This window comes from Manis pentadactyla, chromosome 7, assembly GCF_030020395.1.
Source record: "Manis pentadactyla isolate mManPen7 chromosome 7, mManPen7.hap1, whole genome shotgun sequence".
NCBI classification, from domain to species: domain Eukaryota; kingdom Metazoa; phylum Chordata; class Mammalia; order Pholidota; family Manidae; genus Manis; species Manis pentadactyla.
In genome coordinates this window covers 56,598,701-56,617,170 of record NC_080025.1, presented here as the reverse complement: position 1 = coordinate 56,617,170, position 18,470 = coordinate 56,598,701, and the positions used below count along the sequence as shown (strand labels likewise).

At 41.6% G+C, this 18,470-nt stretch overlaps 1 long non-coding RNA gene across 1 annotated transcript in view; it reads left to right on the top strand.

The window, feature by feature from the left end:
- LOC130684261 (uncharacterized) overlaps window positions 1–11,636 on the top strand; it is a 209,342-nt gene extending 197,706 nt beyond the window's left edge. Inside the window, exon 2 of the long non-coding RNA XR_008998457.1 lies at window positions 11,493–11,636. This is a non-coding gene — a long non-coding RNA (uncharacterized LOC130684261). The remainder of the gene's footprint in view (window positions 1–11,492) is intronic.
- Window positions 11,637–18,470: the final 6,834 nt, after the last annotated feature.

Sequence of the window (18,470 nt, the reverse complement as noted above, 5' to 3'; positions counted from 1 at the left end):
TCCCTAAAACAGCAATGCTTTTAGGGGAGGAGAGCTGCCAGGGGTAATGTGTGTTCAGCCAGTAAGGGATGCCTTGCCCCATGCAGCTCTTCTCAGCTGTGCAAACCTTGTACAGTTGGTGTGGCCATGCTGAGCTCTCTAGCTCCCATTTGAGGTCCCCCTTGGAGGTGCAAAGTGCCTCATTTTCACTTCTCATGAAGGCCAGCTTTTTTTACTATGCATTCACTCATTAGTATGGATTAAATCTCACTGCCTGCTGCTTAGGTAAGAATTTCTCCTTCCATGATCTGGGCTCTGAGTTCGGTTTGTAATGTACTTGGTGGTCCGACCTGGGGGATGTAATTGGGACAGAGACGTACCAAGGGACAAAGGACCCATTGCATCATCTCAGCTGCACTTCTCTGGACCTCAGAGCAGAGGAATGGTCATCTGAGAAGTTGTTTTTTTTTCATCTGAGAAGTTTTATACTCAGAGAATCAAACTCAGAATTCTTTCAGTCAGGTGTCAAAATTGGTCCCTACTGTCTGGAGAGACACACCCACCATTATCCCTGCCATTTCCAGCCAAGTAGAAGGTTTGTTGCTGACAGCGCCTCCCGTCATCAGATGTGTATGGTGGCCAAAGCGATACTGGTCCCCAGCACCTCCCACCCCATGCCTTTCATTTGCATCATCATCAAACACCTGTTCTACAAAACAACCAGGGCTTCCCCTGCGGAAATCCCACAGTCACAAACCACTGCTAAACCAGAGTCCCTGGCCTCTCTGGTGCTCTGCTCTCCCCAGTCCATGGTTCTAGAAACCAGAGAAGACAATTTTTCATTTTTGAAGCAACTCCTTGCTTAGGCAATAATTGCTTCTAGTGACAAAGCACATTGTACAGGTTTTCAACTGGTAGATGGGTTTAACTCCTTTAATCTATGGAGACTTAAAGGGGTCTGAGACTTTAAAGATCCTGGTGGAAATGCAGAGTAAGCACGTGTGGCTGTGGATCTGTGGTGGACTGTAAGCCAGCAACCTGGGGACAGTCCATTAGAGAGTGTGAGTCAGTGTTCTGCAAGAGCAGCTTAGAGGAGGTGAGGCTTCAAGAAAGCAGTTAAATGGCTATGGCATTAGATTATTGCAAATTCATGTACAGATTGTTACTTGAAAAACTTGTCTACTCTCTCTTAGCTTCAGTCCCCTCCTCTGTAAACTGAGAAGACATTAGTACCTCATTTATAGAATTGCAGATGAAATGAAATAATGAAAGTGAAGCATTAAGTAAAATGTCTGGAGTTACTGCTCAGTAAATGAAAGCTTTCATTTCTGTGTTCCTTTACAAGGAAGGCTGCAGAATCTCAAAAAATCAAGACAAAAAAGTTCAAATTCACTTTGGAGTGTGACTTTTAGGAATACTTTAAATGATGGAAATCTTAACAGCTTTCTAAGTATGGTATCTTCCCAATAGGACTTCAAAAGAGAAAGAATTGACATAGAAGTCAATACCAAGGAAATACCACATCTGATACCAAGGAAATCTTCTAAAGAGTATCCTTCTCTGATAAGTTATTCTAATCCATGCACATTAGTCCCTGGACTCAGGGACAAAGGAAAGTTAGAGGAACTGGCATCAACTGACAAATCTACTCACTTCCTTCTTTTCATTAGTTTCATGGAAAATTTAAATTTATGTAAAATAAAATTCACCCATTTAAATGTGCAACTTGATGAGTTTTGACAAATGTATACATCGTACCTAACACCAGAGTCAAGATACAGAACAGTTCCATCGCTCAAAAACTTCTCTCATGCTTCTTTGCAGTTAATTCTCTCCCACCTTTCCACTGAAATGCTGCCACTATCATATCATAGGATATCATATCATACCACATATCATATCACAGAATATCATATAAACAAATCATACAATGTGTGGCCTTTGGGTGTGGCTTCTTTCTCAGCACACATGCTTTTGAGATTCATCTATGTTGCCCAAATAAAATAGAATTCAGGAGGGCTCACTTTCCAGACAGCTCTGCTGCAGTTCACTCTAGAGTCAAATGCCAGCTTTCCTTTTCACTTGTCTGCGACAATCCATGCCCGTGCCTCCTGCTCTTAGATTATCGAGAGAGACCCACTATTACTGTTACCTTCTTGCTGTTTATACAAGGTAGTAAGCAAGTAAAAAGACTTCCTTTCGGAGGGTTAGAACATAGTATTCTCCACAACTGCTGGAGGGCAAAGAATGAGCAGTGCCAGCCAACCAAAGGGAACAGGAGTCCCAGGGTCATCAGGGGACCCTGGAAAGGAGAGCTTTTCAGACTCTAACAAGCACACAGATCACTACGGATGCAGATTCTGATCACATAGGTTTGAAGTGGGGCCTGAATTTCTGCATTTCCAACAAGCCAGTGCTGTTGGTCCCCAAACCATGCTGTGTCCAGCAAGGTTCCACAGGACAGAGGTGGATTCTGGGAGTAGGTAGGGAAAGTCAAACCAACAAGAAGACTGAAACATGTGCCAATCTGTGTGCTTGAGAGACACTCCTCAGAGACATGAATTTTCATCAATACATATATCTATATACACATCATCAATCATGTCTGTTTTTTCAAATGGCAACTCAATTTTCCCATCTGTAGCATGGGAATTATACTATCTATTTCTGTGGTACGTAGACCTCTCATACAGTCCCCAGAGATTTCTGACTCCTGGTATTATGCCCTTGTGTGATTCCCTCCCCTTGAGTAGGAACTGGGCCTAGCAACTTGCTTCTATAACAAATAAAATACAGCAGAGGTGATGTCATGTCACTTTCAAGTCTGTGACTTTCATCTTACTAGCATTCTCCAGCTCTGCTTCTCACCTGCTCAGTCTGATGAAGCCACCTGTCACATTGTGAGCTGCCCTATGGAGCGGTCTGTGTGGCAGGGAACCCAGGGAGGTCTCTGGCTAACAGCACAGGAGGAAGTGAATTCTACCAGCAGTCACATAAGAGACCTGGGAAATGTCTTTTCAAGTCAATCCTTGTGAGAGACCCAGAGCCAGGGGACTCAGCTAAGTCATGCCTGGATTCCTGATCCAGGGACATCATGAGATAATAAACGTGGTGTTAAGCCACAGAATTTCAGATTAGCTTATTGTGTGGCAATAGATAACTAATACACTGCAGAGTTGCACTGAAGATAAAAAAGAAAGGAATGAACATATATACATAAAGAACTTAGCAAAGTGCCTGTCCCAGAGTAGCTGCTTGGCAATGTTAGTTGAATCTAAACACAGCAGAGTCACAAACATCACCAGGGTTTGTAAACAGCAGCTGCAGCCGTTAATCTAAGAATAATCTATGTGTATAAAGTCTAGTAGTTTCAGCCTTGTCAGGGAGCCTTCAGACAAAACAGTTTGGCATATACATATAACCAAGGCTAATTACTAATGCCCATGTGTGTTATTCGTCCATGTGTAGACAGTCCAACTTTTCAAAGGCAAGCTTGTTTTTCCATGGATCCCAGAGATGCACCCAGGCACCCCTGCGGGCACTCAGAGGATAATGGTGATGACAAGAGGAGAAGGGGACCTCCCACTGAACCTGTCTGATGATGCAGCCATCCCACTTCTTCCTCTCCTTCTCTCTCTTGCCTACCTCCTAGTTAGTCAAAGATACAAGTTCAGTGGCAATCATAAACCAAGTGGAAACTAAAAGAAACACTTTAGGGCAGTCATCCCAAGGCCCAGAGCTGCCATTCTCTTAAAGGCTCTCACAGCTCTTCACTGAAACTGGGACGGTCACACCAAAGTCTATATGAAAATCACTGTTAAAAGTGTGAAAGCATTTCAAAGTAAGATATGCCTGCTCTATCCAACAGACCTTGATTCAGAGTCTACTGTGGGCCTGGTGCTCAACCCTGCTCTGTGAACCCTGGAAACAAAAATTAAGAAAGCATCATCTGGTGGAGGGAACAGGCATGTTCACACATTCACACTGATTATCAGAGTACAAGCTGGGATGGAGCAAGATCTCCTGAAGTCCTCTCTGTTATAGGCTTGGAAGGAGGGGCCAGGATAGGAAGATGAAACTTCTTGACTAAAGAGACAAGATGGTTTGCGATGTGTTATACAAGTATAAATAAAGAGGCAAGAAAAGACAAAGGTGGCAAGAGTTAATTCTGGCTAAGTGACCAGAAAAAGCTTCCTAAAGAAGGTATCATTTGAGTGTGTTCTTGAGCAATGAACAGGATCTCAACATGTGGGTAAGAACATTCCAGACATGGACAAAGGCAGTGAGATATAAAACTACCAAGTAGAGCACCACAACAAAAGTGTCAGCTGTATGCAAATGGTGGGAGCAAAGGCTAAAACAGGCAAGATCATAAAAGACTGAGCAGAGGAGGCTGGATTAATTCTGCATGTAATAGAAAGGCATGCATGCCTTTTAAGGACAATAGTAATATGGCCATGTATTTTAGTCAGCACACTTTAGGTTTCTAGTGACTAACACCCAATTCAAATTGGCTTCAGCAAAAAAACATGTACTGGCTCATTTAACTGGGAAGTAAAGAGCTGCATCTGGCTTCAGGCTCAGCTGGTGCCAAGGGATAAAGTATGTCATCTCTCAGCTCTCTTTTCCCTTTCTTGACTTCTTTCTTAAAGGGGTTCTCTCTACACTGTGGCAAATATGGTCCTCAACAGCTCAAGACTTACATCCCACTTGCTTACGCTCCCTGTGAGGAGAGAGTGATTCTTACCCAGGAGTCTGGTGGCTGAAACTTGCCAGATAACTTAGATCTCCCATTACAGATGTAAATACTGTGGCCAGGGGGATGCAGAGCCATCCTAGCAGACAGAGCTATGGGATCGACACCAGACTCCATTCACTGAAGAGAGGGGGTGGTCGTCAAAGGAAAATTCAAGTACTGTTTTAAAAGAAAGAGAAATGTGTGCAAAGTTGGCTAAACAAACAAAACAAAGTTGTCCATTGAAAGACAGAAAAGGAATTATAGAGGCAGTCTTTTGGAGAAAATTGCAGGGGTGTAGTTCCCAAGAGGCAAGAAAACTCCAACAGACTAGGAAAGAGATAAAACGGTGTTAACAAGGACAGATACCATGGGTGTGACATGAACAAAGCAGTTGTCCATGACCTCACACAGAGTATCTAGGGGTCAGTGGAGAAAAGTTTTCAGAAGGAAAATGGCAATCATCTATGTAATGAATGTGATTTAGGGAGGCACGTGGTACAAAGTCAAAACTTATATATCATGTTTTTACCAATGTTAAATAAGTGCAGGTGGGCCCTCAGTATGCTTTCATCATTTATTTGATACCAGGACAAGTCCAGGCTAAAATAACTTAGTTTGAAGTTGGATAAACACCATACATACAGGTCTATTGAAAAAACCAATTACTCATTCACATTACCTGTGGACTCACGTTTCTTCAATTCCTTTGAACAGTAAAATAAATGTTTTTAATTTCATTACAAGGACCATAAAAATCCTTAGTTGTAAATGTGATAGAGGCACATTAGTGTGTATATTCCAAATACAGTGCAGAAGGGAAGACCCCAGGTGAAGGAGCTCAGGACGTGCCCCCCAGAATATGCAACTTTGACATACTGAATATTTTGAGCTGAAACACTTAAGAAACAGCAGATGCAGGAAGGAATCTCTGTCCACCCCTCTTGTACCTAAAAACAAGCCATAAAAGTTCCCATGGCAGGGAGATGGAGCCAACATGGCAGTGTGAGTAGGACAGTGGGAATCTCCTCCCAAAAACATAGATATTTTTGAAAATACAACAAATACAACTAATCCTAAAAGAGAGACCACAAGACACAGGACAACAGCCAGACTACATCCACACATGCGAGAGCCCAGCGCCTGGTGAAAGGGGAAGATACAACCCCCGGCCCGGTGGGACCCGAGCACACCTCCCCCCAGCTCCCGGCGGGAGGGAGAGGGAGCCCAGGACTGCTAAACACCCAGCCCCAGCCACCCGCACCAGAGCAGAGACACAGTGCATGCGTGGAGGACTGGAAACTAGGGAAACAGGGCAGCAAGACCTCTGAGCGGGTTCTGAAGCTGATGCCCCTGTGACAAAGAAAAGCGAGTGCTTTTTGAAAGTCTTAAAGGGACAGGGACATAACAGCTGCACGGAAACAACACAGGTCACAGCCCAGTGGCTGGAAATTACAGGGAAAACCGGGCACACTAACCCCCTGGGCAACAGCTCTGAGACCCCTCACAGAGGTAAACAGCCAAACAGCCCCCCTGTCCATTACCCCTCCGGGCGCTGCAAAAACAGAGAAGCAACCTAAGGCAGACCACGCCCACAGAAAAGGGAAATTCCTCCATTCTGGCCGGGCAAGACACAAAGACCCAGTCGACACGCAATTACCCAACACAAGCCACTAGGGGTCGCAGTTGTCCCAGTAAAGAAAGGCCAGTAGCAAGTGAAAACTTTGGCCCTCCCAGCTGACAGTCAATAGCACCTGTCAACATGAAAAGGCAAAAAAATATGATCCAGACAAGACTAACCCAGACAGCTTCGGCATCTGCTACATCTTCCCCTGAGAAGGAATCTGGGGAGATAGACTTAGCCAGTCTTCCTGAAAAAGAATTCAAAACGAAAGTCATAACCATGCTGATGGACTTGCAGAGAAATATGCAAGAACTAAGGAAGGAGAATATAGAAATAAAACAAGCTCTGGAAGGATTTCAAAACAGAATGGACAAGATGCAAGAGACAATTAATGGACTAGAAAACAGAGAACAGGAACACAGAGAAGCTGATGCAGAGAGAGATAAAAGGATCTCCAGGAATGAAATAATTCTAAGAGAGCTGAGTGACCAATCGAAATGGAACAATATCTGCATTATAGGGGTACCAGAAGAAGAAGAGAGAGAAAAAGGGATAGAAAGTGTCTTTGAAGAAATAATTGCCAAAAACTTCCCCAAACTAGGGAAAGAAATGGCCTCTCAGACCACAGAGGTACACAGAACTCCCATGACAAGGGATCCAAGGAGGGCAACACCAAGACACATAATAATTAAAATGGCAAAGATCAAAAACAAGGACAAAGTATTAAAGGCAGCCAGAGAGAAAAAAAAGGTTACCTACAAAGGAAAACCCATCAGGCTATCATCAGACTTCTCAACAGAAACCCTACAGGCCGGAAGAGAATGGCATGATATACTTAATGCAATGAAACAGAAGGGCCTCGAACCAAGACTACTGTATCCAGCACTAATATCATTTAAATATGAAGGAGGGATTAAACAATTCCCAGACAAGCAAAAGTTGAGGGAATTTGCCTCCCACAAACCACCTCTACAGGGCATCCTACAGGGACTGCTCTAAATGGGAGCACTCCTAAAAAGAGCACAGAACAAAACACCCAACATATGAAGAAGGGAGGAAGAGGATTAAGAAGGATTAAGAATCATCAGACCACATTTATAATAGCTCAACAAGTGAGTTAAGTTAGACAGTAATATAGTAAAGAAGCTAACCCTGAACCTTTGGTAACCACAAACTTAAAGCCTACAATGGCAATAAGTACATACCTTTCAATAATCACCCTAAATGTAAATGGACTGAATGCAACAATCAAAAGCCACAGAGTAATAGAATGGATAAAAAAGGAAAATCCATCCATATGCTGCTTACAAGAAACTCACCTCAAACCCAAAGACATGCACAGACTTAAAGTCAAGGGATAGAAAAAGATATTTCATGCAAACAACAGAGAGAAGAAAGCAGGTGTTGCAATTCTGGTATCAGAAAAAAACAGACTTCAAAATACAGAAAGTAAAAAAAGACAAAGAAGGACATTACATAATGATAAAGGGCTCAGTCCCAACAAGAGGATATAACCATTATAAACATATATGCACCCAATAAAGGAGCACCAACATACCCGAAACAAATACTAACAGAACTAAAGGAGAAAATAGAATGCAATGCGTTCATTCTAGGAGACTTCAACACACCACTCACTACAAAGGACAGATCACCAGACAGAAAATAAGTAAGGACACAGAGACACTGAACAACACACTAGAACAGATGGACCTAATAGACATCTACAGAACTCTACATCCAAAAGCAACAGGATATACATTCTTCTCAAGTGCACATGGAACATTCTCCAGAATAGACCACATACTAGGCCACAAAAAGAGCCTCAGTAAATTCCAAAAGATTGAAATCCTACCAACCAACTTTTCAGACCACAAAGGCATAAAACTAGAAATAAACTGTACAAAGAAAGCAAAAAGGCTCACAAACACATGCAGGCTTAACAACACGCTCCTAAATAATCAATGGATCAATGACCAAATCAAAATGGAGATCCAGCAATATATGGAAACAAACGACAACAACAACAGAAAGCCCCAACTACTGTGGGACACAGCAAAAGCAGTCTTAAGAGGAAAGTATATAGCAATCCAGGCATATTTAAAATAGGAAGAACAATCCCAAATGAATGGTCTAATGTCACAATTATCGAAATTGGAAAAAGAAGAACAAATGATCAGAGAAGAAATAAATAAAATTGAGAAGAATAAAACAATAGCAAAAATCAATGAAACCAAGAGCTGGTTCTTCGAGAAAATAAACAAAATAGATAAGCCTCTAGCCAGACTTATTAAGAGGAAAACAGAGTCAACACAAATCAACAGTATCAGAAACGAGAAAGGAAAAATCACGACGGACCCCACAGAAATACAAAGAATTATTAGAGAATACTATGAAAACCCATATGCTAACAAGCTGGGAAACCTAGGAGAAATGGACAACTTCCTAGAAAAATACAACCTTCCAAGACTGACCCAGGAAGAAAAAGAAAATCTAAACAGACCAATTTTCAGCAACGAAATTGAAGCGGTAATCAAAAAACTACCAAAGAACAAAACCCCTGGGCCAGAACGATTCACCTCAGAATTTTATCAGACATACAGGGAAGACATAATACCCATTCTCCTTAAAGTTTCCCAAAAAATAGAAGAGGAGGGGATACTCCCAAACTCATTCTATGAAGCTAACATCACCCTAATACCAAAACCAGGCAAAGACCCCACCGAAAAAGAAAACTACAAACCAATATCCCTGATGAACGTAGATGCAGAAATACTCAACAAAATATTAGCAAACCAAATTCAAAAATATATCAAAAGGACCATACATCATGACCAAGTGGGATTCATCCCAGGGATGCAAGGATGGTACAACATTCTAAAGTCCATCAACATCATCCACCACATCAAAAAAAAGAAAGACAAAAACCACATGATCATCTCCATAGACGCTGAAAAAGCATTTGACAAAGTTCAACATCCATTCATGTTAAAAACTCTCAGCAAAATGGGAATAGAGGGCAAGTACCTCAACATAATAAAGGCCATCTATGATAAACCCAAAGCCAACATTATATTGAAGAGTGAGAAGCTGAAAGCATTTCCTCTGAGATCGGGAACTAGACAGGGATGCCCACTCTCTCCACTGTTATTTAACATAGTACTGGAGGTCCTAGCCACGGCAATCAGACAAAACAAAGAAATACATGGAATCCAGATTGGTAAAGAAGAAGTTAAACTGTCACTATTTGCAGATGACATGATACTGTACATAAGAAACCCTAAAGACTCCACCCCAAAACTACTAGAACTGATATCGGAATACAGCAAAGTTGCAGGATACAAAATCAACACACAGAAATCTGTGGCTTTCCTATATACTAACAATGAACCAACAGAAAGAGAAATCAGGAAAACAACTCCATTCACAATTGCATCAAAAAAAGTAAAATACCTAGGAATAAACCTATCCAAAGAAGTGAAAGACATATACTCTGAAAACTACAAGTCACTCTTAAGAGAAATTAAAGGGGACACTAACAGATGGAAACTCATCCCATGCTCGTGGCTAGGAAGAATTAATATCGTCAAAATGGCCATCCTGCCCAAAGCAATATACAGATTTGATGCAATCCCTATGAAACTACCAGCAACATTCTTCAATGAACTGGAACAAATAATTCAAAAATTCATATGGAAACACCAAAGACCCCGAATAGCCAAAGCAATCCTCACAAAGAAGAATAAAGTAGGGGGGATCCCACTCCCCAACTTCAAGCTCTACTATAAAGCCATAGTAATCAAGACAATTTGGTACTGGCACAAGAGCAGAGCCACAGACCAATGGAACAGACTAGAGAATCCAGACATTAACCCAGACATATATGGTCAATTAATATTTGATAAAGGAGCCATGGGCATACAATGGCGAAATGACAGTCTCTTCAACAGATGGTGCTGGCAAAACTGGACAGCTACATGTAGGAGAATGAAACTGGACCACTGTCTAACCCCATATACAAAAGTAAACTCAAAATGGATCAAAGACCTGAATGTAAGTCATGAAACCATTAAACTCTTGGAAGAAAACATAGGAAAAAACCTCTTAGACATAAACATGAGTGACCTCTTCTTGAACATATCTCCCCGGGCAAGGAAAACAACAGCAAAAATGAACAAGTGGGACTATATTAAGCTGAAAAGCTTCTGTACAGCAAAAGACACCATCAATAGAACAAAAAGGAACCCTACAGGATGGGAGAATATATTTGAAAATGACACATCCGATTAAGGCTTCACGTCCAGAATATATAAAGAGCTCACACGCCTCAACAAACAAAAAACAAATAACCCAATTAAAAAATGGGCAGAGGAACTGAACAGACAGTTCTCCAAAAAAGAAATACAGATGTCCAACAGACACATGAAAAGATGCTCCACATTGCTAATTATCAGAGAAATGCAAATTAAAACTACAATGAGGTATCACCTCACACCAGTAAGGATGGCTGCCATCCAAAAGACAAACAACAACAAATGTTGGCAAGGCTGTGGAGAAAGGGGAACCCTCCTACACTGCTGGTGGGAATGTAAGTTAGTTCAACCATTGTGGAAAGCAGTATGGAGGTACATCAAAATGCTCAAAACAGACTTACCATTTGACCCAGGAATTGCACTCCTAGGAATTTACCCTAAGAATGCAGCAATCAAGTTTGAGAAAGACCAATGCACCGCTATGTTTATCGCAGCACTATTTACAATAGCCAAGAATTGGAAGCAACCTAAATGTCCATCGATAGATGAATGGATAAAGAAGAGGTGGTACATATACACAATGGAATACTACTCAGCCATAAGAAAAGGGAAAATCCTACCATTTGCAGCAACATGGATGGAGCTGGAGGGTATTATACTCAGTGAAATAAGCCAAGCGGAGAAAGAGAAATACCAAATGATTTCACTCATCTGTGGAGTATAAGAACAAAGGAAAAACTGAAGGAACAAAACAGCACCAGAATCACAGAACTCAAGAATGGACTAACAGGTACCAAAGGGAAAGGGACTAGGGAGGATGGGTGGGTAGGGAGGGATAAGGGGGGAGAAAAGAAGGGGGGTATTAAGATTAGCAAGCATGGGGGGGTGGGAGAAAGGGGAGGGCTGTACAACACAGAGAAGACAAGTAGTGACTCTACAACATTTTGCTATGCTGATGGACAGTGACTGTAAAGGGGTTTATAGGGGGGACCTGGTATAGGGGAGAGCCTAGTAAACATAATATTCGTCATGTAAGTGTAGATTAGTGATAGCAAAAAAAAAAAAAAAAAAAAAAGGTGCAGTTCCTGTGTGGTAACCTCCAACGAGTTCTACACAAGGGTATAAAGGGCATATAAAAGTGTAGGCAAAGGGTCTGTTTGTGTTTATACAGAGGATCAAAGCCTAATTGGGCTACCCCGAAAATGAACTAAGATACGATATGAAAAAGAACTTCCAACATCTGCACTCTCTGGAAGACTCATGCCAGAAGATGATCATCAAAAAACCCCAACAAAGATCCACGCACTGCTACAGCTGTAGATGCACTCATCCCACCAGTTCCTGGACTTGCCATGGGAATGAGGAAGGAGATATCTAAGCTGGCCTGTGCATACAGTAAAACAACAAAATTGGACTGGATCTATACTGTTGGAACTCAACCAAGAATTTGGAGAAGTGCAAATTGTAGCGCTCCAAAGTCTTACAACTACAAACTATTTACTGTTAAAAGAACATATGGCATGTGAACAGTCCCCAGGAATGGGTTGTTTTAATTTGTCTGATTTCTCTCAGACTGTTCAAGTTCAGTTGGACAATATCCACCATATCATAGATAAGTTTTCACAAATGCCTAAGGTGCCTAACAGGTTTTCTTGGTTTCACTGCAGATGGCTGGTAATTACAGATATGCTTTGGTTATGTAACTATACTCCTATTATGTTAATGTGTGTGTGCAATTTAAGTAGTAGCTTAAAACCTATACATGCTGAAGTTACTCTACAAGAAGATATATCAAAGAAATAATCAATCTTCCCATGTTTTCTTCCGCCTGCTACTTCTATAGCTTTTCTTCTTCCTTCCTAATTACAACCCTTAAATAGAATTCGTGCCTCATATCAAATTTACCGAGTATCATAATTCTTCCAAGTGGTAAAGATACCTCAAGACAAATGCTGGGCATAGAAGCCACAGGGCATAAATATGCAAAGAAGTAAAAAGCTAACGTTTTCAAACAATAAGGCTTCTCTCTCACTTAGCAACTTCACATTTCCCTGTATGGCCCCGGAAGATGACTGGTTAGCCAGAGACGGGTAAGATTCCTCAAGGGAGGAACAACCTAAGACAGGCACAGTCGCAGGGGGGCCATCAGGTGAGAAATTGGGGATCAACAGAGGTGAGGCTTAGAACCTCACCCCCCCGTTCTGAGAGAAATCTTCTGCATACGTGGATGTTTTATTGCCCTGGTCTAGCTTGGATTAACACATAGTCTACAGGCACACACCTGATCATCTACATGTGCTCTCTTACAACACTAAACTATGTTTTCTACCTTTATCTTGTATCTACCTACCACTTCAGCATTTTATTAAAAATAATAATAATAAAGAGAGAAATGTGGTATCCACATATAAATCAAGTATAAAAACCAAATGAGTATTCATATTTGAACTGACTGTTTATAGTTCATAATGCATGAGCAAAACCGAAAGTTTCTGTGATGACTACCCTTGTACTGTTCACTATGTAACTTATTCATTATGTAAGAATTTGTTCTACATGTAAAAACTTGTTTGTTATGCCTCAGAAGATTGGAGACTGACAAAAATTAGGCTTGGGGTGGAATAATGATTGTGCATTGAGCATTGACTCCCCTATACAGAATTTTATTGTCGTTAACAACCATTTGATCAATAAATATGAGAGATGCCCTCACAAAAAAAAAAAAAAAAAAAAAGGACAGACTTCCAATGGTAAAATAAATTAGTAACCGGGATGTAATGTATAGCATAAGGAATATAGTCAAGATATTGTAACAGCCTGGTAGGGTGATAGCTGGAACCTAGAATTATGTATATAAATGTTCTCCCACTGTGTTGTACACTTGAAACTCATGTAATGTAATACTGTGTGTCAACTACCCTTCAATAAAAAATAATTATTAAAAAAAAAAAAAAATAAAATAAATAATCAATCATCCCAAGTTTTCTTCTGCCTGCTACTTCTATAGCTTTTCTTCTTCCTTCCTAATTACAACCCTTAAATAGAATTTGTGCCTCATATCAAATTTACCAAGTATCATAATTCTTCCAAGTGGTAAAGATACCTCAAGACAAATGCTGGGCATAGAAGCCACAGGGCATAACTACGCAAAGAAGTAAAAAGCTAACCTTTTCAAACAATAAGGCTTCTCTCTCACTTACCAACTTTACATTTCCCTGTATGGCCCCGGAAGATGACTGGTTAGCCAGAGACGGGTAAGATTCCTCAAGGGAGGAACAACCTAAGACAGGCACAGTCGCAGGGTGGCCATCAGGTGAGAAATTGGGGATCAACAGAGGTGAGGCTTAGAACCTCACCCCCCCGTTCTGAGAGAAATCTTCTGCATCCGTGGATGTTTTATTGCCCTTGTCTAGCTTGGATTAACACATAGTCTAGCGGCACACACCTGATCATCTACATTTGCTCTCTTACAACACTAAACTATGTTTTCTACCTTTATCTTGTATTTACCTACCACTTCAGCATTTTATTAAAAAGAATAATAATAAAGAGAGAAATGTGGTGTCCACATATAAATCAAGTATAAAAATCAAATGAGTATTCATATTTGAAATGACTGTTTATAGTTCATAATGCATGAGCAAAACCAAAGGTTTCTGTGATGACTGCCCTTGTACTGTTCACCATGTAAGAACTTATTCACTATGTAAGAATTTGTTCTCCATGTAAGAACTTGTTTGTTATGCCTCAGAAGATTGGAGACTGACGAAAATTAGGCTTGGGGTGGATTAATGATTGTGCATTGAGCATTGACTCCCCTATACAGAATTTTATTGTTGTTAATAACCATTTGATCAATAAATATGAGAGATACCCTCTCAAAAAAAACAAAAAAAAAAGTACACACTTCCAATTGTAAAATAAATAAGTAACCAGGATGTATTGTATTACATAAGGAATATAGTCAAAATATTGTAACAACTTTGTATGGTGATAGATGGTAGCTAGAATTATCATGTATATAAATGTTGAATCACTGTGTTGTACACCTGAAATTAATGTAATACTGTGTGTCAACTACCCTTCAATAAAAAATAATTATCTACAAAAAAAAAAAAAAAATGAGAAGGGTGCCCTCCCTGTACCAGGAAGGGAACATCCTTATTACCAGAGGCTGGGAATTGCCATGAAGGGGATCTGTGCAAACACACTCAAATGACCCTCATCTTCCACAAGCTTTGTGCAACCCACAGGTCTCTGTGCCACTTCCCACGATTTCACTTCCCTAGCCCAAACCCCTTTGTCTTAACACTTCTTCACAAGTGCATCATTTCTTTGTCTAAAATGTATAAAATATGCTTTCTGTTCTGATCACTTCTCCAGATCGTCATTCTCTTGCAAAGACCTCCTGTACATATAAAAATTTAAAAAGACTTTTCTCCTGATCTGTCTTATGTGTTCCTAATTCCTAGGCCCAGCTGGAGAACATAAAGGGGTACAGGAGAGCGCTTTTTTTCCTCCCCTAAATCGGAATCTAAATCCTCTTTTAAGACAGTGCTAGAGACAGAAGCGGCTGGGAAAGAGCACCATGGTAGCAGCAAGGAATCCTGGCTCCTGGCCCGGGGCAAACCAGTCAACCTCCCTGGGCTACATGATTCTCTTGGGGACAAAGAGAAGGTGGGGCTGGGCTCTGTGTGAGGTTCCTTCCGTTGTCTACCAGTCTATGATTCTGACAAGCTAAAAGTCCCTGTAATCCAAGGAGACTCCCTCTCAGGGAAAATTCTGAATATTCCCAACTCTATTTACAGGAAATAGAGAAATAAAATAGGTTGTTGTCTGGTCAACCTGCTCAGTGTCACTTTTACAGAAAGCGTCATGACTTCAACCAGAACCCACCACGTGACTCTGGAGCAGTGCTCCTGTGCGGGTCGCCCGACCACCCTCTGAGTGTGCAGGACGTGACTACTGTCACAAACCCAGCCTCGAAAGCCAGTCCTGGAGGTCGACACCCTTGCTGTACCACAGAACACCTACCACGGACCCACGCAGGTCGGAAACCACAGGACTAACAACCTGAACCCAGACTACAGAAAGAAATGTGGTTAACAGCTGCTTCCAGCAGAACTGGGTGTTTTATGAGGGGCTTTTGGATGGAAGTAACAGAATTCTATTTTAAGAACAGTGGGATTTACCTTAAGTATGTAAATATGTCTCGTAAAATCTTGCATCCAAGCCTCCCAGATGAAGACATGAGAACTAAAAAGCATCAAAGTGCCTTCCAGTCTCTCTTCTCTCTCTCACTCTGCTTGCCCTTCTCTTGAAAGTGATTGAATCTCTGTCTCCTGAATACCAGCTTTCCTCCTGTTGGTTTAGCAGTTGGTGGCTACCTCTCAGCTCTCCTCTGGTTTGAACAGCTAATTTAAACCTCCAGCATCTTTGTCTCCAATTAAACTGCATTGGAGGTTATGATTGGCTCAGCTTTGGTCAGGTGCTCCCCTCAAGGCCAATCAGTTGTGATCAGAGAGGTGGGATCACCTGGCAGAAACATGTCTGCCAGGATCCAGCCCACTACACTGGGTGCATGGGCAGGGGAAAGTCTTTGACCATGACTGGGGATATGTAGGTATAGAAACATTTTGGCCAGATTTTCTGGAATTTTCTTCCTGAATATTTCTTTACATATAAAAAATATGCATAAAATATTCTGTGGTATTCACATTTTCTACAGTCTGATGTACATAGGCTCTAACTGGCAAGATAGACAGCTTATTCAGACATCACTATCATTCATTGGTAACCATCACAATAACAGGAAAGAAAAGCAATTCAACCAACTGGAGCTAATCTTGCCTCTCACCCCTCAAATGAACCTAGGTTCTTTAATTCTCCCAGTTGAGTAGGCTGCAGATACATAGTGAAGGAGATATTAGAACGAATTCTGGCTCTGTGGGTGTACTTCATGCAACCACTCTTCTTCAGCAGCTCCTGACTACAAGTGAGGACTCCAAGCACTAGCGGGCATGTTTAGTGTTGGTATATTTAAGAATAAATAATAGAAGTTATATGGTTTCCCTAGAAACCTTTTCTAAAGAAACTGGCTGTGAATAAAATGAGAGTTCCTGTGGCCAGGATTCTCACCTGGCCCTGGTTGACTAGCTCACTGCACACCTGTGGGCAATTTGACTCTTGCTGTGGGCGTGACACAATGGCCCGGATGCAAGGCTGCAGGAGAGCAGAGGACAGAGGCCCAGGGGACAGCTGTGCTGGATGACTGTGCAGAGAGGCCCAGAGGATGGCTGTAAGGATACAGGGGCCTGGAGGCAGAGATCAGCTTGCTACACACAGACTCACTCTGAGGGAACAGGATTTTAGTGACTGACGTGCCACCTGGAAATAAAGTTGGGTAAAACTCTTTCACCCCAAGAACGTTTTACTGTCATTTTCTTTGGTCACACTGAATCCAAAACAAACTTGCCTGGGGCTGAAATCCATTGGCAAGACACTGGCACATACAGCAGTAGTGCTCCTGTGCGGGTCACCCGACCACCCTCCGAGTGTGCAGAATGTGACTACTGTCACAAACCCAGCCTCAAAAGCTAGTCCTGGAGGTCGACACCCTTGCTGTACCACAGAACCGTCCATTACAGGGTCAAGGCCCGAGCTCAGCTGTAGCTCCAGGAGCAGTGGTTGGGCTTATTTTGCTTAAGGTTATTTAGGATCAAGTCTTTCTTTACCAGCTTTCTTTACAGTATATGAAAAATAAACCCAGGTAGTTTTTGGCATCTTTTGAAGCATTTGCAAGTTGTGGCGTATCAAAGAGAAGTGGAAGAAATCCTACAATGCAAAGCAGATGGAGACTCCTCAGGGAATGAGAGGAAATAGCTCTGATTATTGTAAGTTATTTGATTTGAATTCTCAATGCAGTCATGTTCAGATTTGAATAAAAGTGACCTGGAAAAGAGCCGTATATATTAGTATCAGTACCAGGACCTTTGCAATAGCTGTGATCTTATAGAGTTCTTAGGTAAGTTTACCAAAAAAGGTCTACAGAATATCAGAAAATTATTGATACATGATTCCCAAAGTGCTAAGGGAGCTAGATTGAGAATGATTCCTACCTGGCATAAAGGGTTATATTATGAACCACCAGTTTATGTAACAATCCCTTCCTCCACTGCAACATTTCACAACCCTCTTCCCGTGCCCCCCACACCCCAGCCTCACCATAACGAGCAGGGTCGTTAGCAGGAAGAAATCTGTTTGCCTCTTTTACCTTTGTTTCTAATTTAGAGATGATTATCTCAGGGTGTCTACATTATCTCTTCCTTGGGATCTTTGACATTTTAAGTCTTCATTTCAGTACCTTGGTTTCATGATCCTTGTCCATGTCCAACATCAACAGCAGAAGAAATCAAGCAAATCACAAGAAAAGGGGAAATCACTCTAAGATATGGAAGAGATTGCATGACTCTATTTAATAGACCAGGACAGACAGTACAGTTATAACACTGACTAGAAAGAAATATTAGCCAGAACAGCATTTACTCCAGATTCCCTTACCAAGCAAGCCCTCCACAACAGTGTCTTCATTTCCACCTGAAGTCATCTGTCTTGCCAATGGGTTTCAGTCCCAGGCAAGTTCACTATGGATTCAATGTGACCAAAGAAATGACAATACAACATTCTTGGGGTGAAAGGGTTATACCCAACTTTATTTCCACAGAGGCAGGTCAATTACTAAAATCCCATTCACTCAGAGCGAGTCTGCATGCAACAAGCAGGTCTCTGCCTCTGGGCCTTTCTGCCTGCACAGCCATCCCACTCTGTCCTCTGTGCTTCCACCACTCCAGCCTCTGCTCTGCTCTCCTGCATGTGGCCC